The sequence below is a fragment of the Cavia porcellus genome, unplaced genomic scaffold (assembly GCF_034190915.1).
Source record: "Cavia porcellus strain 051 isolate PalLab524CR breed Dunkin Hartley unplaced genomic scaffold, mCavPor4.1 scaffold_27, whole genome shotgun sequence".
Taxonomy (NCBI): domain Eukaryota; kingdom Metazoa; phylum Chordata; class Mammalia; order Rodentia; family Caviidae; genus Cavia; species Cavia porcellus.
This window is the reverse complement of record NW_026947510.1, coordinates 20443717-20465856: the sequence shown is the minus strand read 5'-3', so window position 1 is coordinate 20465856 and position 22140 is coordinate 20443717. Positions and strand designations below refer to the sequence as shown.

Here is a 22140-nt window from a genome sequence, read left to right as displayed (position 1 = left end):
AACATTTTTTTTCCTTCCCACTGCCACAGACCTATTAGTGTCAGTGAGTGGAACTTGGTGGTGTCGGTTCTCTTTGTGAGGGCAGCTCAGAGAACACAGACTGGAGAGACAGGCTCACCCATTGGCCATCTGTGGTCAGGCACTCGGGGTCCTGTGTAGTGAGCAGTGTTTGTGCCCAACCTTCTCTGGGTGGGCACATGGTGATGTGCCGAGTGAAAATATGGCTTCAGCCAGCCTTCGCCTGCCACTGTCAGGAGTATCTATCTGGGGAGCTTTTGAAAATCTGAGTCGCAGAGCACAGCCCAGATCAGTTCACATGAACCCCGCTGGGGGTGGGTCCCATGTATGTGAATCACCAAAAGGCTCTTAGGTGCAGAATAAGGCACTCAAGAGATGTTGGAGTGGCGAGGAAACCTCTGTTTGTCTATGAAAACAAGCAAGCATAGGTCTTGTGGACTCTGCCTGTAATTTTCAATTAGAATGTGAAGTTTTCAAGAAATCTGATGCCTGTGGCTTTCGGCCATCTGGTTTTGGAAGCCTGGGTGGAAACACTTGTGAGGTGCTAGTTAGCACAGCGCGCTTGTACCTCATTACAGTGAAAGCGAAGAACAGTGGGGTGGAAATGGCTCGTTTTTGTCCCTGTCAGCTGTGCTTCATAGCTCAGGGCACTGTGGACACCTGCACCACATCCTGCATCATAGGCAGGATCCCTGGGAAGAAGGAAATGAGCTCCTGACTGCTGGCCATGCCGAGCTGCAGTGGCCGAGGCTCAGTTGAAGCAGCGTCTTTGGAAAGTGTGTTCCCCGAAGCACTGTTTGTGTCTGCAATTCATTCCTTGATTCCAGACAGATTTCCTCTTCTCTCCTCTACTCATGGGCTTCTTTTCCTTGATTCTTGAGGTCATCCATCAGGAAGTCCTAAAATTCCCCATTTCCAAACCTGGGGGCTCATCAAAAGACCCAGGAATTGTTAAAGTGAAGATTCTGGGCCCCAGCCTTGGGGATGGTGTTTCAGAGATGCTGAGATAGCACATCAGCATCTTTTTTCTTTTCTTTCTTTTTTTTTTTCCCCCTGCACTGAGGATGGAGCTCAGGGCATTGCATGTGGTATGCAGCCCCAGACTCTGAGCTACCTCCCGAGCCCCTGGCATCTGATATTAAGAAACTTCAGAGGTGACTGGTGATCTCAGAAGGCTAGGATAAGGTGATTGGCACTCACTGTGTTAGAGCCCTGTCTCCCCTCACATGGAGAGAAGTGGCAGCAAAGCTGGCTGCTCGCTGCGTGGCTCCCCTGCCCATGTACTCCTTCCTCTCAGGCCTGGCTGCCAGGCCAGTGCCCACTGCCGCAGACAACACATTGAGTGGGGGCTGAGACATAGGTCCTGCTTCTGCTGCTGATCCGGCCTTGGACACATTTCTTCTCTTTCTCTTTCTGGTCTACTTATGACTTGAAAGTGTTGGACTCAGCCCATGGTTCTCAAAGTAGGTTCAGAGAGCCCTAGGTTCTGTATGCGTGTAACTTCATGGCTCTGCCTGTGGTCCAAAGCCAGGCCCTCTACTGTTGTCATTAATCAAGTTGCAGTAGAACACAGCCTCGGGGTTGTCTGTATGGCCACTGAGTACTTGCCGGACCCCTGTGTTGGGGTCCCAAAACCACCCACACCTCCAGTGATTTCCCAGAAGAACTCGGGACTCAGAAGCAGTGATGGTCCTGGTGTAATTTCTTCTGTCTTCACCAAGAGGAGGACCCTTTGGGCAGAGTTCACAGGTATCCAGGCTCCGGCTCCCCCACCCTCCCCTCTCGCTTGTGGGAATGCCCTGCCCACGCTCCTTTGCCCATCCTGGAAATGCAGCCCCAGGCTCAGGTTCTCTGCCCAGCACTCAGACCCAGGTACCAATAGGGTGTTTGTTGAGCACACAGAGAACTGGTCTGTGTACGTGATCATCACAGCCCTGGGGAGTCCTGTGTGCGTATGAGTCATTCTGCTGGTGCATAGGGTCTGGGTCTTAGTCCAAGTGAAATTCGGTGTTTCGGGCACCCAAACAACTGTAGCACTCAGCAGCCTAGAAGCATCTTGGAAGCTGTGATCCCAGACCCCAGCTGAGGGCCAGCCGTGGGTGCTGGACATCAGCCTGCTTTGCTGACTCTCTCCACATGCCTACAAGACCCCCAGTATTTACTGTTTGGCCATTCCCAAGGAAAAGTGGATAGCCTCTGTCCCCAAGCAACGTCAGGCACATGAGCAGGGCTTATGGCCTCTGAACCACCACACCCTACCCTGTCCACACTGGCCTTCACACTGCTGCCCCCAGCCTCATCTAGGCCACCATCTCCCACCTGAAAACTAGAGAAACCTCCTATTTGGTCTTCCAGTAGTGACCCCTGGCCCCCCTCTACCTAGCAGAAAAGTGATTCTTCTGAACTCTAAATCCAATTAATTTCTCTTTGCTTAAATCCCCACTGGAGATCCCTATGCTCTTTAGAGTAAGATCCACATGGTTGGGCCCCTAGGCCATCCAGGAGCCACTTTGTTGCCACACCCCCTGCCACTGTCATTCTCTTTCACTTCACTCCAGGTAATGACCATCCTCCCTGCCTCAGAACTTTTGCACATGCTGTTCCTCTATGAAGCCACTCCTTTTCCCCAAGACCATCTTTCTCCAAGTCTAACATTCACTTTAGGATTCAGTTTAAACACAGCTTCCTCAGAGTAGTTGTCCCAGAGTACCCTGTCATTCTCCAAAGCACCAATGAGAATATTTAGATAATTAAATTTTGCATGTGTGCACACATGCATTATAGGTGTGATTTCATTTGCTCAATGTCCATCCCTCCCAGAACTGTGCACTGAGGGTCCTGTTGGTATCAGAGATTATTAGAGGTATCGAGGGTACAGTGGTTCATGAAAGCAGGCACCTTTGTTGTTGGAGAAGGAAGAGATAAACAGAAAAGCAAAATCTAGAACTAGGAAAAGTTCCCAGGTGGATAAAGCACAGCAGTAGGCAGGGTTGCTGGAGGGAGCGAGCACGATTGTCCACAAGTCAGGGTGGCCAGGGATATACTGGCAGAGGACCAGCGGTTGAAGTCATCTCTGGAGGGCAAAGTCTCATCTGCCCTGCCCACCACCAGGTCTGCCCCTCCATCCCTGAGACACTGGGTGCTCAGAGGCTGAGTGCAAGCCAGAGCCCTGTGGATGCTTGAGAGCACTGTTTCTTTGGCCTAGCAGCTTGCAGGTCACGACATCTGTGAGCTCTTTGGGACTCTCTGTTACTTTTGGCCAAGAAGTACATGCACATGCATGCTTGTGTGTATGGAGTGTATGTGTTATGAGTGTGTGTGTGTGTGTGTGTGTGTGTGTGTGTGTGTGTGTGTCTCTGTCTGTGTCTGTCTGTGTGTCTGTGTCCCAAAGTAACTGCTGATTAACTAGGACAGAGGTAAGCTTCATGACTCAAGAGAGAAAGGAAAACAACACTCCATGCAAGCTGGTGGCTCTGCAGGTGTGGTGCCACCAGGAAACCCTGACATGGCCCCAGCTGTCCCCATCTGTCAGTGCCCCAAGCCAGGAATACATAAGAGGTTCTGGTTTCTCTTTCTGCTCTCTCACTGTGTTGGTGTGGCCTAGAGGTAGGCTTGACACCTCCTGGGCCCAAAGCCTCTTTCTCTAGGAAGAGAACCACAGGCCACACCTGCTACCTCAGCAGATGGCCGTCAAAGGCAAGTGCAGTGAGGGCCAGGGTGGCCCAGCGGAGGAGCGCATGTCCAGTGTGCTCTGGGGTCTCCACGGTGTGCAGGAAAGAGAGAAGGGGAAAGAGAAAGAGAAAATTAAGTGCAATGACTCACTTGGTGAAGGAACTTTTTTCTAATTATGTATTTAGCTTAATGTGCATTAGAAAATGAAAGCATAACATACCAGAATCATAGCCTCATTGTTGTATCTGGAATGACACCGTGCATGCTGTATATAGTATGTGTTACAGATTTTACATGCATCACACACATACTGTACATACACTTCATATATATGTGTATGTATGTGATGGGAAGCTTCATTTAAAGCAAATAGTAAATATTACAACAAACATGACCCTGGCAAAATAGTTTAGGAGAAAGGAGGTTGGCAAACACTTGGGACTCAGGGCTGCTGGAGCTGTTGACCCTCTGGGAACAGTGTTAGAACTCCAGGTAGTCTTGGGGTTACTCTGGGGACAGCTGACACAGGGCCCAAAGTTGGATCAAGTACCCAAGTAAAACATCTGGGTGGAAATATTTTCTTGGGTGCCAGTGTGGGGGCCTATTATGTCTCTTTGTAACATCTAATTTCAGTAAGTCCAAGGTTTTTAATCTTCTAAATAATAATTCTGACTTAGTTATATAACAGTTATAACCATTATTGTAAATGGTCTCAATTCACCAATTAAAAGAAACAGACTGGCAGAATGGATCAAGAAACAACATCCAACCATATGCTGTCTACAGGAAACTCATCTAACCCAAAAGGATACTCACAGACTGAAAGTCAAAGGATGAAAAACAATACTTCATGCATCAGGAACTCCCCCCCACCCCGCCAAAAAAGGCAGGGGTAGCTATTCTGTTTGCAGACAGTGTGAACTTCAAACCAAGAACAATCAGAAGAGATAAAGAAGGTCATTGCATTCTGGTTAGGGGAAACTTCAAGAGGAAGAGATAACAATCTTAAATATATATGCACCAAATTCCAGAGCACCCAGTTATATAAAGCAAGTATTAATAGAAATGAAAAACCAAATTAGCAATAACATAATTATAACAGGAGACCTTAACACACCATTGACACCAAGGGACAGATCAACCAGACAGAAAATCAGCAAAGAAATAACAGAACTGAATCACACCTGTGAGCATTTGCACTTCATATAGCACTGTGAACTGGGTGTGGTAGCACACGTCTATAATTCTAGCACTCAGGATACTGAGGCAGGAGGATCACTATTAGTTTAAGGGCAGCCTGGGCAACATAGTGAGTTCAAGGCCAGCCTGGATTACATAGAGAGACCCTCTCAAAACAAAAACAGACAACTCACCAAATTCCACCACAAAGAAAAACTCTCAGAAAGTGCCCTAGGCCTGATTTTTGGCTGGTCTATGTTGTGGATTCTGTGCTTCTTTCAGATCAAGAGAGAGAAAGTTAAGGGTAATGACTGACTCATCTTGAAGTTGCAGGGTTCAGGCCTCTGCAGCTCTAGGCACTAAGGGATCACTCTATAGCTACCGAAATCTCTGCCAGGGCACAAGCTTGAGGAAACAGAGAACCCCACAGGATAGAAGGCTGGGCGGTAGAGGTCCCCACACATGGTCCCCAGGGTGCTCCATTCAGGCCCTGAGCATTTCATGAGGAGTCCTTCCTAGTCAGGGATGAAGTCCATCCTGTGTCCTGCTCATCTGTTGCTAGGTCCTGAAAGTTGTGTCTAGACTCATCCCACTGATGCCAACTATGTGCCCCACATCTGGGCACTCAGAACCCAGGTGCAGGATACCATCTGGAGCACAGAGTCTAGTGGGAGAGACAGCCTTAGCGCTGTTCTCTCTGATTCTGTCCCACAAAAAGGGAGGATGAGCTGGGATGGGTCAGGGGTTCTCGTCCATTCCTAGGGTCTGCTAAGCAAAGATGGGAACCCTGCAGAACCCCACTGACCTCCCTGTGTGCCAGGCCTGGGCCTGGGTGGGTGGGGCACATGCAGGTCATAGGAAGAAAAGAATCAGTCCCTAGGGTTCCCCCATAGGAGGCTAGTAGGAGCCTCAGGGACCTCTCCATGATCCCAGAACCCCTTCCCTAGGCTTGTAGGGGCTCCAGACACACCTGGGTAGTGAAGGGACCTCAGGGTGCAACTGGTGCAAAACCTGCCTCTGATGGCTTCCGGGGCTCAGCAGGAAAGTGTGGAAAGCCCTGGCCCTCCATACTGTGGGCAGAGCCTGCAGGAATCCAAAGGAGTGGTCAACTGGACCTCACAGAACTCCTGAGGCCAGAACTCCAGGAAAGGACAGTGGCAGAACTCACCCTGGAGTGTGGCTCTTTGGAGCCTGAGGGCCATCACGCTTCCTGCTCAGTCAGGGCAGTGCCTTCTTCCTGGGGTGGGAAGGAGCCTTAGACACTGTTAGGCAGCTACTGGACCACTGTGGCCTCTGAGGGGGGTCCTGGTGCCTTTTCTGAGCAGCCTCCTCTCTCCTTGACCCCTGACTGTTTCCTCAGGGGCATTTGTCAGCATCTCAGACACTGTCACACCTCTCCACCACTGGAACAGAATGAAGCTCCATGGAGGTTAAGGGTTGATTCATTACAGCCACTGTCACCTCTTCACCCTGGGGTGGTGTCTGCGATGAAGTAAATGCTTTGTGAATGAATGGAAGGAGGAAGAGAAGGAGGAAGGGAAGGAGGGATGAGAAAGAAAAGAATAAAAGGAAAGAGAAAGAAAAGATGGAAGAAAGGATGGAAGGAGAAGAGATAGCAAAAGGATGGAGGGAGATGGAAGCCAGGGGCAGAAGGAGGAAAGAAGGAAGGAAAGGAAATAAAGGTGGCTGGCAGGCTGGTTCCAGCCAAGCCTGTGCTGCTCTGTGGCAGGGTCACAGCATCACTGTGGCTGTGGGCACACTCTGAGGAAAGCAGGTCTCTGGGGTGGCGGAGCCTGGTGTTTGGGAAAAAGTTTGGGTCATTCTGTGCCCTGGCCTAGCGGGGTGACCCTCAGCTGCAGTCTTTCCCCTGCTGGCTCAGGGCTTCTGCCTGTCACTGGGAACAAGAGTACCTGCTGCTCTGGGGCCCGGAGATGGGCACACAAGTGCCAGAGCAATTCTCGTTGTCCCCCTGCTGCCCAGCCTGGAACCCAGTGGGGCTCACGGACACCTGCACTGTCCTCACTTTGGCCTGCATCTCACCAGCTCCCAGCAGGACAAGCCAGGGCCCCAGCCCAAGGTCGGCGCTCTGAGCTCAGAATCAAGGCTTTCAGTGCAGGTCCAGTGAATTCAGCTTCCCGTCAAGACTTTGCAGCGACACAGCAGCTCAGCTGCTTTGTCCCCTGCCATTTGCATTCCGCAGTCTGTCACAACTTTCTAAACCTCTGTTTGTCTACTCTGTCAGCGCTGTGTTCTCTCTGCAGTGTAGAGTGCTTCCACTCCATTGTTTCCTCTCAAATTTTCACTTTCTGTCTTTTCAGCCCTTGGGGAGCCAAGGGGACCTTGCAAGAAATCACATTGTCCCTGGCCCAGATTCCTGCCACTCTCGCGCCCCATTGTATTTCAAGTGTGTGTTTTCAGGACGGGAAAGAAGGGCCTGTCACAGATCCAGATCGCGGGTCTGCTTTCCCAGGGTGCTGGGACAGGGCTTCGCAGGGGCCCAAGGCCAAGGTGTCCCAGCGCTGAGGACCTCAGAGTGCCCCTTCCCTGACCTCCCCACTGCATTGGACAGAAAGCCCTGGGTGCAGACCTTACCTGCTGAGCTTCACCTGTGCCTGTGCAACTGCTGCCACCTGGTGACGGTGTGCTCTGGGTTTAAGCAGGACCCAAGTGAAGTTTTAAACTGGTGCCAACATTGACACACCCCTTCCTCCCATAGCAGGGGGTGTCTGGCCTCACAGCTTCCTGCCATCATGCTTTGTGTTCTCCTTTAATTCTTCAAATATATTTATGGTAACTATTTTATGTGCTAAATTCAGGGATTTTTTTTTTTTTTTGTTCTAGAGTATGGCTTGTATTTTCCCACATCATTGCTTGTGCTGTAGATTTCTATGGAATACTGTACACTGTGAGGGTATGGTCAATACTAGATTCAGGTACCCACCTCTGAAAAGGCTTACCTTTTATGTGAGTTACCGGCTAATAGTCACCTTGTGTCTGCTCACCTTGGCTCAGAGCTGTAGGAATCCCATGGCATTTCCCAAACCCTCACACTGAATCTGAGTAGGTAGGGCTTGATAGGATCCCATGCTCTGTCTCCTTTGCTGCCCCTGGCAGGAACTGGCTCCAACCTTTATAGAGGTGAATGTGGATTAGTCCTAACTAGAGAAAGGTGATTCTCAACCCAGGAAATAGTGCCTCCCAGGGAACACATGGCAATGTCTGGGAATGTTTTCAGTGTCACCACTGAGCATGGCTACTGGTGTCTGGTGATCCAGTCAGGTGTGCTGCTTACCATCCTGCAACGTGCAGGCCAACCTCTGTCCCCACAATAAGGGTAAACATCCGGAGGGCCCTAAGGCATGGTTCTTGTTCTGGAGGCAAGGCTTCCCGTTGTCTCCTTTAGATGTCAAGGGTGAAATCTGATGTTGACCAGATGTCTCCAGTCTGGCGGGGAGGAAACCCCAATCCCTTGACTTTGCTTGAAGCCCAGAGTTTGTCCCCAGGGTCTGTTCCATTCCTTATCCCACCATGGTGATGACCTTGAGAGATCTTACCCAGTGGATTTGGCCCAATTAGTAGCCATAGCTTCATAGGGGGTTTCCACAGGGACTTCTCCTCCACCCCACACAGCCTTATTTCAGGGCCCTCCATGTAGGTTCCAGCAACTTCAGCTCTACCCCACGCCAGCACCACTTTTTCACTCAGACACCTGCGCTTGGCACTTTGATCCTGAGGGCTTCCAATCCTCTTGAGGAGCAGTCTTGTCTAGTGTGTCACACACTCCCTGGAAACAGTCACCCATGTCGCTAGTTGCTGTGGTGGGAGAGCTACTGTGATCCAAGTTGTTAGTCATGACCAGCAGCCCAGATCTGACACTGACCACTAGCCCTAGCATCTTAGGATTAAAATATAGACTGTGCCCCCAACCAAGGCTAAGGAACCCTCCCTGGCCTGGACCCTCTCCCACATGGCCTTGGGTATCCCAGGTTTGTTCTACCACAGGGCCCTGACTAGGTCTCACTTCCCTCACAGATCCTGCAAGTCTCAGCTCCATCAGATCGCCTCTGATTGGCTGAGCTCCAACATGTCCACTAACCCCATGACTTTCACAAAGCTCCATTTTGTTTTATCCGATTGCTAATGGCTACCTGAAGTAATCTTATGTGTTTAATTATTGATAAATTTACTACTAGTCTCCTTAACTAGTACCAATCCCCTGTGAACAAACAACAGTGGGTGCCCTAGCACCTAGCATAATCTGGTGATCTGGTCACCTTGAATATGTGGATGGATGAGAGGGTGAGTGGACTGACAGATGGTAGATAGGTAAATGGATGAATTGATGGGCAGATAAATACATGGTGGATAGTGGATGGATGAATAGGTGGTGTGTAGGTGTATGCATGGGTAAGTAGATGAATAAGTGGTAGATGGACTGATGGATGGATGATAGATGATGAATAAGTGGATGCCTGGATAGATGGGCAAGCAGTGAATAGGCAGATAGATAGATAGATAGATAGATAGATAGATAGATAGATAACAGGCAGATGGGTAGATGTATCCATCCATAGATGATAGACAATGGATGGGTAGATAGGTAAATGAATAGGTGATGGATGGATGGACAGAGGATGGATGGGTGGTAGATAGGAGGATAGATAAGTAGGTAGTGGATGTGTAGATGAATAGATGATGGGTAGATGGATGGATAGATGGTAGGTGGATGATGGATGGTAGGTTGATGGGTAGATAAATAAGTAGTAGGTAGGCAAATGGATGATGAATAGATAGTAGATGGGTGAATGAATAAATGGTAAAAGAAGGTGGATAGGTGGGTGGATGAATAAATGGTAAGTGGATGAACTGATGCATGGATGCCATATCATGGTTTAGATAAAGGAAAAAGAAACAGAGGAAAATAAAATCATGTCCAGTCATATGGAGAAGACATTATAAAACATGTATTTGACTTAATCCCTGAAGGGGAAGAAGGGAAGACTATTTGGAATGGGCAAAGCTCAGAAGCAGGAAAGTCTGCCCATGTGCAGGAACAGGTCAGAGTTCAGTGTGGCTCCGGGATGGATTTGGTGATCAAGAATCATAAGAAGTCAGGCTCACACAGCAGACTGTGGCCCTGCATTAGGACGCTGGGCAGTCAAGCTAGAACTCAGACTTCATCCCATGGTCTTCTAGGAGGAGATTGGTTGGTGTGAAGAGAGCTGTGATTTCAGATCGCTCAGGGATGGGGAGGCTCTGCCACACGGGGCAGCTGCTAATGAGCTTTAGTGCCAACAGAATCGAGTTTGAATGGTTGCTGTCCACTGTCTGCTGTGCCAACAGAATCGAGTTTGAATGGTTGCTGTCCACTGTCTGCTGTGTGGCTTTGAGCATGAGCCTTGCCCTCACTGAGTTTCTAGAGGACAGGATCCCCTCTTTGTCTTATCTTCTCTCCCCAGCACATGTTGTAAGGTTAGGTGACGCAGCACGTGGAAGCTTGTCGGAGGCATAGAATGATGAGAGAGCAGAGTGGACTTGGGGTAAAGAGGAAAGAAGGGAAGCACATGGCAAAAGGGAATGAGTTTGGGGACCGAGCGCAGGAGTCTGTTGGCTGAGAGTGGACTCTCTGCAGGCTCTGAGAGGAAGCCCAGTGGCTGTGGCGTCGTGGGTGGCTGTGGCTGGAGCTCGGCCACTGTGGGAGTTTGCAGTCCCCCAGGGGAGAGAGATGTCACCACGGGTAGCGGGGACTGGCGAGAGCTGCGGAGGAGCAGAGAGCCAGCTGCACACCATGGAGCGACCAGCCCAGGGCCTGTCTCCAGGGACTCCCAGACGGGCTGCTTTGTTAGAAATCCTGCCACATGTTTATTCATCCAGAAAATATTTATGGAGCACCTGCTCTGTGCCAGGCAATGTGCCAGGCTCTGCTTTTTAAATGAATCAACAGCAGCACACCAGTACCACTCTTGCTAGACACTCACTGGGCACCGTGGGAGTGTGGTAAAGGGGGTAGGTGGGTGGGACATGGGCTCTGTCTTCCGGGACAGGAGCTTGGAGTTAACCCTCCCTCTCCCACACTCGACCTAAAATGTACATAAAGTATGTTAATGAGGGTTTTGAATGGATGCATCTTATTTGTGAGCAGTTTTTGTTTATAGAAAAATTGAAAACAAACAATAGAGTTCTCAGTTTCCCTTACACCCCCACCCCCAAGTTCCCCTATCACTGTTTGCACGTTTGTTGCAGCTAAAGAGCCAGTACTAGTACATTATTATGAATTAAAGTCCATCGCTTGTCTTAGAGTGCACTCTGCTAGGATTTGGTTGACTATATGATGCACACACCGGGCGCCATAAGCCAGCCACACAGTAGTTACCCAACCTGAAGTCCCCCTGTGCCCTGCCTGCACGTCCCTGCCCCCTCCTGAACTTCCTGCTGCCTCTGTATTTGTGCCACCTCCAGAATCTTGTATAATTGGACTCAAAGTCTGCAGCCTTTCCACACTGGCTCCTTTCGTTCCAACCTTTCTACTCAAGAGTCCCTCCAGCCAAGGATATTGCTCAGGGGTGTAAGCACCTGCCTGGCAAACACAAAGTTGTAAGTTAAATTCCTGGTACCAAAAAAAAAAAAAAAAAAAAAAAAGTCCCTGCAGGCCAGCAGCACCAGGCTTTTCTGGGAGTGCATCAGATGTGGTGACCCTCAGGCCCCATCCCAAATCCCCAACACTTGGTCAGAACCTACATTTTAGTGATTTGTATACATGCTAGAATTTAAGGACCTTTGGTTGAAGGGAACATTCCAGGCAGCTGAGGGCTAGCTGACAGAGCAGTGAGGTCTGTGGTCTGAGGAGGTTAGGTCCTACGGGCAAGCAGGCCAAGCAAGAAGGATTTCCTGGGGTGGGTCTCCCCACATCATCACTGCCACTCCTGGGGTGAGGGAGGCAGAGAATTACCCCAGGGCTTCCAGCATAGGGACTGGAATGGGTTCCATCAAGGAAGGCCCACGCTCCATAACTACACTGGGCAACACGATAGTCACAAACGATGTCTAATGATTTCAGTTTAAACTCATTGAAACTAAATAAAAGGTGCAGTTAGTTCCTCAGTTTCCATGGTCAGATTTCAGGTTGTCAGTGCCATGTGGCTAGGGCCCACCATGTTGAGAAACATGGATACAGAATATTTTGTTACTGCAGAAAATCTCTTAGACAGTGGTGCTTGAGAGAAATGAGACCAGAAAGCAAGGCCATCTGTGGAAGCTGGAGCTCACATTGCATGCTGGCTCCCTGAAGGCATCACTGTCAGACCTTGTGCGTGTCCTTCCTCTAACCTGCAGGGGCCTGTTTATCACCATGGAATTCCAAAATGCCCATGGGAGAGGTGGGCCAGAACCATGGCCACAGAATTCCCTGTGTGAAGGGCCATGACCAAGGTCCACTGTGAGCTGTGGCAGAAGGCAGTGGTGGCTAGGAATATGGTAGCACTGGCACTGATCTGGGAAGAAAGGGTCTTCTCCTGAGTACCAGGATATTGGGACATCTAGCTGCTCACTCAGCCAGTACGGCTGGGACTAGCTCCATCCTATTTCTGAGATAGTTTAGTTGAGTATGGAATTCCAGGATGGCAAGTTTTAAATTACATCTTCACTTCTAGTACTCATTTGGTGGAGTACTGTGTCATCATCACTTGTGTTAGTCAGTGTTGTGTTATTGTAATGAAATATCTGAGACAGCTTATAAAGAGAAAAGATTTATTTTGGCCCATAGTTCTAGAGGTTTCAGTCCAAGATTAGTTGACCACATTTCTCTAGACCTCCAGGAAAGATGGCCCATCGTGGTGGGAGAGTATAGTAAACTGCTTACATCATGAACCAGGACATAGAGACAAGGAAAACTAATGCCCTGTGCCTTCACTGACCTAAAAATCTACCACTATGCCCTACCTCTCAGAAGTTTTACCACCAGCCAACAGTGCCACCCAAGGAATGAGACCTTTAATACAGATCTCAGGAGGACACTCGTGTGAGCCATGGTGTATCCTTACCAGGACTTCCATGTCGAGTCCTGAGCTGTGGAGCGGAGTTTTACAACTACCTATTTGCTATAAAATAAGCCCTTTCTGGCACTGAGCTCTCGCACAAACCTACTTGGCTTTGTGTATTGATTGTATATTAATACCACTCAGTGAGATATAATAATTAGCTTTCCATCACTGATACACAATACCCAACACTCACAGTTTAAAACAAGAGAACTTTGATTTGCTCATGGATTCAGTCCATGGCAAGGTGGCTCAAGGCAAAACTATCAAGGCAAAAAGCCAAGGTGGGGCAAAGCTACTTAGTTCCTAGCAGCCCAGGAAGCACAGAGGGAGAAAGCACCCCAGAAAAAGGGATAAGAGAAAAGATACAGACCCCCAAGTTCTCACCTCTGTGACCCACCCAGACACAGTGTCCGTGCTCCTCCAGTCCCTGGGTGGATACCAAAGGCCCTCAGTTTGGCCAGCCACCTTAAGCCACCTTGTCATGCTATAAGCCTATTACCCTGACTCTGTCCTTGAGAGGGAATTTGAACCCCAGCCTTTCAAGTTCCCTTTGCCCCCATGTGCCCAGGGATTACTGGGCCTGTGTCTTGATTTCTGGTTTTGACTTCTCTCCCTCCTGGCATCTAGAGGAAGTTTCTATCTTCCTGCCAAGCTAAATCATAACTTTAAAATACCAACCATGTATCAGAATGTGTTTTCTGTATCTCCCATAAAATATTTTTGACCCTCAACTTTTGTGTCCTTTATTTGCTGTTGAGTGTATGCACTAACTGCTGAAGAAGCAAATTAATATTAAGGGAGTGCCCTCCACCACCATCACCATGCTCTCATCAGCTGCTCAGTTTTCCTGGAAAGTCAGATGTCTTTGGTAATGATTTCATATTTCATGTCCATTGTTATATCTTTGGCAGTAAACTTGCTTCTTACACATACTGTAGATTTCTATTCATCAAGATACTTGAACCCCCCCCCCACCAAATCCACAAAGCTCATTTATTTGCTGCTTTAACAAGTTGGAGCTCCCTGATCCAGGTCCAGGTGGTCCTTTTGCAGATGAGTCACTGTGTCCCAGAGCAAGGACATGGTTTGCCCACTGCCACAGCTGATGGAGCACTGAACTAGGACACAGAGCTATCACTGAAACACCTGTCACCTTGCAGCCTTTTTTAATGTTTCTGCACCTGTGAAATGAAGGATTAGACCAGCATGGGATGGAGACCTGATCCACCAGCCTGGTGACTTTGGGCAGGCCACACTGCCTATCTGGACTTCCATCTTCATAGTGGATGGCAGTGGAGAGCATCAAACAGGGCAGCATATGGGGAAGAACGATGCCAGGTGTGGGGGAGGGCTGCGTGATTCTCCCCATTAGGAGATTGTGACTGGCTGCTGCAAGTTCTCTGAGGCTCAGGAGGACCCAAGCTCTGCAAATGCCTCTGTTCTGATGATTTCTGCCCTGGCAGAGTTTCGTTGGGGAGCAGGGTTTGCTTCTGTCTGAAAGCAGTGAGATGACGGGGCTTTGATACCCGTGTTTGCCGAGACCGTGACATTTGATGTCCTCCTCTGTGAAAACTCACTGGCGTGTGAACCTCCTGTCCCATTTCTCTCGCTTCTCATACGTGAGCCGAGCACTGGAAAGGCCTGCGGGGAGAGCACGCGTCCTGCCGAATGTTCGCAGAGAGGTCAGGCGTAGCTGCTCCTTGATGGGAGTCTTTGTGACATTCCTCAAGGCAGCAGCTGGGGGCTGCAGCTCAGCCTCCAAGGTCACAGAGCCTGGTCACAGCCTTTGCCTGCCACGTCAGCAGGCGGTGTGGTGCGGGAGGCCCTAGGTCAGAACTAGGGGATCCAGTCCGTCCCTGACCTTGAACACTCACTGTCCCTCCCTGAGCAGAGTTCCCTCTGCTCTAAGAGGGGGCACTGAATAAAATCACTGGTTTCCAATCTTTTCCCTCTCCACAGTGCTGTAGTTTTCGCTCCCTTTCCCATGGGCAGGAAGTTTACATTAGCCTTTATATGTATCCAGTTAATGAAAGGTAGCAAAGCCCAGGAATGATGTCCTACACTCTCTCAGGGACATGAGGCCAAGGAGAAGAGATGATGCGTCAGTGGTCAGGCAACTATTTTCATATCATAAACTATCTGCAAGGGGGAAAGTATATGTCTCCAAGGTTATAGATGATAGAGTATCAAGGTTTCTCAAGGTCACAAAGTAGGTGGCGGAGGGGCAGGATGGATGTCCTACTAAGCAAGTGTATGGTGGCATCCTTAGGATTATTCCAGGACATGCTTCATGGTCACCCAAGGGATCTAGACCTTTGGAGACACGGTCAACTTTTTCAATTCTACTTCCCTTGTTGTGGTTTATGTACTGCCCGGTACATATTAGCTGCTCATTAAATTTTTGTGCTGAATAGTTGTCATTTCAGAAGTTTACACCTGCCCGGGGCAATGGGTACCATCAGAATTGTTCAAACCTCCAGACAGGCAGCAGAGCTGGAGAAGGAAAGTGGGAAAGACATTCCCTGAGAAAGAGATGAGGAAATAAGCCTCTATCTTAGCACCAGAGCATCCTTGGGGAGCCCAGCCCTTCCATTGGCAGGTGTAGCTAGTTCCCCATGGGAGGCCACCAATCCCCTGTGACACTGCCTCTCTGGTTCTGCTGGCACAGGGAACACCCACATGCCCATCCCAGGTGCTACCCTGGTTTCTCCACCTCCACCTCCCCACAGGTCACTCCAGTCTCCTCTCTACCTCTTGGCCTACACCACAGACATCAGTGTGCTTCACCCCACGTGGCCATACCCATGTCTTGATGTGCTTCTAAGTGACTGCCTGTGGATTTATTGCTTGAGCCACAGCCCTGGGAGGTGCTGAGGGAACCACATGGGATGGAGATGCAGGCCACTGGCTCATGGTGGCTTTGCCCCTCAGTTGAGCCCACGGAGTCCTGGAGCATCTTTTGGGAGGGACTGTGGGGGTCTGCATGTCGGGTCTCCCACTCATCCCTGAAGGTCACCAGGGCCCCTGTTCACCCACCCTCCATGAACCCTGGAGTTCATGCACCTCGCTCCTTAATCCCCAGTCACTCTGTCTCTGGTCATGCCAAGTCTGCTAGCTGTGCTGGGCACCCTGGGCTGCCTGTTGTAAGTCAGCTCTCCAGGTATCTGGTTGGAAAGCTGTCATCTGAGCTCTTTGGATGAGCAAGTGGCCATATGAACTTGGAGTCAGGCAAGGATCTCAGCAGGCAGGAGAGCAACCCATGCAAGGAGCCAGGCAGATCACCATCCCTAAGCCATAGGCTCCTGGGACACCTACCTTGTGGAGGACAGAGTCCAGTAAGACTGAAGGGCTGGGGAAGAGATGTGGTCTGGCTGCCAGAAGGGTGGCAGCTACCTGGAAGTGGACAGTGAGCGTGGTGGGCAGACACAGTGAGTTAAATCCCACAGTATCTCACACACAGAGCCTGAAAAGTCATGGAAGCCAAGAGCAGAGAGGTGGCTGGCAGAGGTGGACGTCTTGCCTGAGGGCACAGGTTCAAGTGACAGGAGGAATGAGTTTCAGAGACCTCATTAATAGCTCAGTGATGCTAGTAAGCAGCGGTGTGTGTGTTAAATATGGTCAGCTCCCTCCCTCCATTCCAGACCTGCAGATGGAGCCAACCTGGGACTGAAAATGTCTGATAATAAACTGCATCTGTGCTGAACAAATGCAGACTTTCTATTCCCCATCCTTAGTCCCTAAAGAACACAATAGAACTACTTTTTGACATGGTATAAGGGGGTATAGGTTACCAAGAGATGATTTAAAGCATCTGGATGATGCTTTAATTGCTGTGCTATGTAAGGGGCTGAGGCATCCAGAGGTCGGTATCTGATGGGGCCCTGGTGCTGGTCACCCTCTCGTTGGGTATCAAAGCACAGCTATACTTGAAAATCACCAGGACAATAGATGTTAAGTGTTCTCACTGAAAACACACACACACACACACACACCCCACATATGCACACTTGCAAACATGTGAAATGATGGTGTACATATTCATTAGCTCCTTCTCATCATGCTGCATGGGCACACATTTCAGAGCATCCTGTCGTACACCTTGACTATGTGCATTATGTGTCAAGAATATGTTTAAAGAAAAATAATTTGGAACATAATTTAAAAGAAGTGGAGACTGGGACCAGGCAGTCTGGCCTGCACTTCTCCTCCCTGCCAGGTGGTCAAGGCCACTACTGAGGGCTGCCTGGGTGTCATCTGTCCATGTGTTTCATGGAGGTAGGAACAGTTCTCACCCCCTGGTAGCCAGAGGGCTGAGGGCAGCAGGCTTTGGCTGTCCTTCCGAGACAGCTGAGGTCGCCCCACAGCCCCAGGATGCTCACTCTCGGGACACTTCTGTGGCTCTCAAGGATCCTTACAAAAGGGCTGCATGTCTCCCACATTCTCTTTCTTCTTGCTGTCCAGAGCAATGGCTCCGAGGAGACCAGGAGACTCCAAGAGAGACTGCTGACTCTGGCCCAGGAGAGGCGATATCACTCTGCAAAAAAGGCTGGCAAAGCTGAGTGGCATTTCTGAGCCCTGCAGGAGCATCCAGCCAAAGCCAGCCATGCATCTTCCTCTGCCTGTCCAGACCTAAGGCCTTTAAAGATGGGCTTCTCCAGGCCCAGAGAAACAGGACCTTTCTCTGGCCACTACACCCTCCACATGTATTGTCACAGTTTGTCCAGAAGAGCTGTGCCCACTGCAACTGTGCACATTCCCATCGCTCCCACAAAGAAGCTGAAGTGCCTCCCACAGAGGCGACCTTGCAAGGTTGTGCCCTGCCAGGTCTGGGTCACCCTGTGTGCAGACATGACACACATCTGAGCACCTTCCCCCCAGTGTACTTGCTGGGTTCCAAGGTCCCAAGCAAGACCCGGGGTCATAATTACCTCTCTTTTCCCCAGGCCTGGCAAATTAAGAGTGCCCAGAAAATGTCCAATTTGAGTAATGGCCTATGGCCATGAGACTCTTTAGCAGCAGAAACCCTGACATCTTCCACCCTGGCTTCCCGGGCAATGCGGGGATTTCTGCATCTGCATTTTTCCCCATCTTTCTTACCTCCAGCAACAGGTTGCTCACCCCAAACCAGACTCTTAGGAAGGAAACAGTTCTGCTGTTGAAGGTGATAGTCTCCACTGCCAGGCCAGCACAGATCTCCTCTGGGAAGCTTCTTAGAACAGAAGTTTGTAGCAGGTTCCCATTCATTTTTGTAGCAAGTTCCCATTCATTGTCAGAATTCAGTTCTGCATGGAACTGAGGAGCATCTTGCTGTGGCTACCGGTCATTTCCTACTTGGGAACTTTGAGTGGCTTCTAGCCAAAGAGCAATGAACAATAAAACACCCACTCTGGGAACTCAGTGGACCCCATGCTTAGAGGCAGTCCTACTGGGAAGTCCACATAGCCCTTCCCTTCACAACCCCTGGGACTTTGCACATGCCATGAGCTTCCTTCTAGCCTCACAGGCCAATAACAGCACAAAAACTTGTTGCCATCCTCCTCCTCCTCTTCCTCCCTTCATGAAGTTCCCTGACCCCTGCATTTGAATTTACATCTGTACCTAGTATGGGACATGAGCTTAACCATGAAAGTAGTTGTTCCATGTCTTCTGGGATTTCCCCAGAGAAGTAGGCTCAGTCAACATGATGGCAAACCCTGGCCCAGATATCTGGGCTGGACGATCATCCTTTGGGTTTCAACTTCACTATCTCTAACTGCTGAGAACAACCTCACCATGGCTAGACCTAGGGCAATAAATGCAATGATTCATTAGCAATGTCTGCTGTGGGCAGGCATGGGGGTGGTGTATGCATGCCACATATTTGCTGTCTCCACTGCAACCCAGTTGCCATAGTCTGCCTGTCTGTTTGTGTGTCTGTGTGTGTGTCTCTCTCTCTCCCTCTCTCTCTCTCTCTGTAGTACTTGGGATTGAACCCAGTACTAGTATTGAACTGTATCCCTAACCTTTTTTTTTTATTTAGAGTCTTACTAAGTTGCCCAGGCTGGATGGGCAACTTATAGTCCTTCTGCCTCAGCCTCCCAGGCTGGAGTTAAAAGTGTGCACCACCACACCTGGTTCAATGTGTAAATTTTATAGACTAGGAATCCAAGGCTAGGAGTAAAGAACGTTAGGGTGAGCATGCAGGAACTTTAGGCCAAGTTGGAAGGGGACCCAGGTATCCTATCCCTCAGTGCAGTAAGTTCTCACCTGGCCTGCTAGTTAGGGCTCTATGTCCATCTGGAAACATCCTTTAGATATACTGGAGACTGCACAGCTGTGGGCAACAGGTCTATGCCTTAGGTGCTCATTGGGCCAGCATGTGATGGTGAAAACAGGGAGGGAACTCCTTGCTCTCCTGGACCATCCATCCATGTGGCAAGTGTTACAGTGCCCTTGGAGGTCTGCATTCCTCCACCTGTGGGCAGACAGATGAAGTGGCGCCCTCACTGCGTCATGCTGTTCCTCCTCCATCTCCCCCAGGAAGTCCTGCATGAGACTACCTGAAAGCCTAGAGGGCACAGAGCATGGCCAGATGCTCTTTACTGCCCTATGCCTTAGACCTGACTCTGGTTAGGAAAGGAGTGAAGGTGGCTGTGCGGGCAGGAAGACAGTCTGCACCCAGGCCCTGAGGTGGATGCACAAGCTGAGACCTGCAGTGGATCCTGGCCAGGAGCTGTCCTGGGGACCAGGATGCCATAGCCCTGCCTGTGGAACCAGCTCAGGCTTCCTGCCTCAGTGGCTCACAGCCAAAGGGAAGAGGTACCATAGCCCAGGGGTCACTTAGAAAAAGACAGGGCACAGCATTGACTACCACCATGGCTTAGAGCACCTCTAGCATTTGGAGTGTGGAAACCAGGGGGCTAAACATCCTGTGTTGAATGAGCAGCCAACCATACAGTCTGGGTGCCAGCAATACCTAGGAGGTGGGTGGGGAGGCCTGGGCCTAAATGGAGGCCTAGTCTTGGGACAGCCTGGGGAAAGCTCATCCTGGCTCTGAGCCCTTTGGTAAATGGGGCTCAGGTGGAACTGGCTAAGAGGGAGGCGTGTGGAGCCCCAGGATTCTTCCGTGTCAGGCATGGAGGTCATCACCCACCATGTGCCCAGGGCCAGCCAGCACCCTTCACCCTGCCTGCCCTGCTCCATTCTGTGCAACCTCCTGGACACAGGCCCGGCCACAGTGACCTCCAGCTGCTTGCACAGAAGGGCCTCCAGGGTCAGCCTACACACCCAAACTCCTGCGCAGACCAAGCGGCTCTCGCCCTTCATTCCAGTAATGCTCCCTAGCAGGCTGGTGGACCTCAGGCCTAGCTGCCCAGGGAAGGACTTGGGCACAGGGCAGGAAGCCAAACATAAGTCTCCCATCGCTGTCCCCTGTCCTGCCCCCTCCTGGCGCATTAACATTTAAATATGTCCAGCATGTCCCCCCATAGCCCTCGCCCCATTGAAGCCACCAGGCCAGACTCCCCTGGCTCATAAAGGCCATACTGTATTCCTGCGCCTGCGCAGCATTAGCGGGGCAGGGGCCAGGGTGCCTAGCAACCCAGGGGCGGCTGAAAAGGGCTGGGGAGGAAGTGATTTTCATGTAATTATTCACTCCCACAAAAGCCGTTGTCAGGTACACACTGGAAACACAGCTGGTTTATTATTCTCCTAACCTACTTTTAATCTTTTGAGAATCCTTCCCAATATAAAAAGCAAGAAGAAAGAACTTAATTCAGCCATTTTCTGCCGGGCCATATAAATTATGTTTTTGCCTCCATGGAAGGCTCCACTTACAAGAGTTGTGGGATCTGTCTGTCTGTCTGTCTGTCTGTCTGTCTGTCTGACTTTAAAAAAAATGACAGGAGAGGCTGTGGGTTGTGAGCCCCAGAAGAGTTTCTGGATCCCAAAGCCTCACGTGCTGCTGGACCCGTGGTTTCTGTGCGTCTTAGTGTCCAGGCCTTGGAATGCCAGGAGCTGCAGGCAGCTGAGGCTTCCCCAGGAGGCAGTGCGCCTGCTGCAGCGTTGAGCACTGCACATTTGGTGGCCTCCGAACCTGCACGGGCTGCCGGGTGGGGAGGGAGTATAGCAAGTGGGAACCAGTACCAGGGAGAAGCCTCAGCCTCCCAAGAGCACCCGGCTACGGAGATGGAATCAGCCACCCTGCTCACACTTTACAGTCCCTACATCTTGTTTCCAAGGACAAGGAAGTGGAGGATCTGAGAGGTGAAGAAACTTGTCCAAGGTTGCACAGCAAGTAAAGAGGTAGAAGAACAAGGCTCCACCCTTTTCATTCAGCGCCTGCAGGCTCAGCCTGAGGGGCCTGAAGGACACAGTTTAATTGAATTTAGTCCCTTTCTGCTTGGAATTGTCTCCTCTGGGCAGCCAGGTTCTGGGGAGGTTCTCAGATTCCTTTCTTCCTGCACCCAAAGTGGCTATGCATGGCCAATGTGTGTTGCGTGTCTCTTTTTTTTTACTTTTTAATTGCTTTTCTGAAACAGGGTCTCACTATGTAGACCAAGTTCCTCCCTCAGCCTCTGGAGTGCTGGGATTACAGGTGTGTGTCACCACGCCTGGCTGTATGTGCTTCTCTTGAAACTAATGGGAGCTCCCCTCGTGGCTGCTGGCTCCTGTACAGAGGAGACAGTAAAGCAGGACAGCAAGGGTGTGTCGAATTTAATACTTGCAAAGCACTTCACAGGGCTTCTGTGTGGCCCCAGGCTTTGGCGGGTGTCACTGTGAAGATCAGTGTCACGGCCGGCCAGCACAGCTCCTCTTACTCTCGCTTCTGTGGCAGGACACAGTGATGTGTCCAGCACAGCCCTGTCCTGACTCTGGCTCTGTAGGATGTCTTCGGGGGCCACCTTCCTGCAGCCTGTTTCACTCTAGAAAACCAGACCTCCTCTACCGCCTCTCTCCTGCTCCTGGGACAGACAGGACAGGTCCTGCCCACATGTGAGCCCCTTGCAAGCATGAGTTCCGAGATGTTGGCTTCTGCTGTTACCTCGTGACCCAGGACGGTGACCCCCACGTGGCAGATATTCCCTGCACAGTTCCAGGGGGCAGAGGGAAGAGTCTCTTTCTCCCCAGAATTTTGTGGTGCTTATGGATTGAACCCAGGACCATCACACTGGACTACATCACCAGCCCATTTTTAGTTTTCATTTTGAAATAGTCTCTTGCTAAATTGCCCAGGTGTGGCTTTCACTTGTGA

The 22140-nt window shown here is 50.3% G+C and overlaps 1 protein-coding gene across 1 annotated transcript in view; it reads left to right on the top strand.

Annotated features, from left to right (window-relative positions):
• The window catches only part of Slc6a11 (solute carrier family 6 member 11), a 101412-nt gene that overhangs the window by 55529 nt on the left and 23743 nt on the right, over positions 1-22140 (top strand). The window lies entirely within an intron of this gene.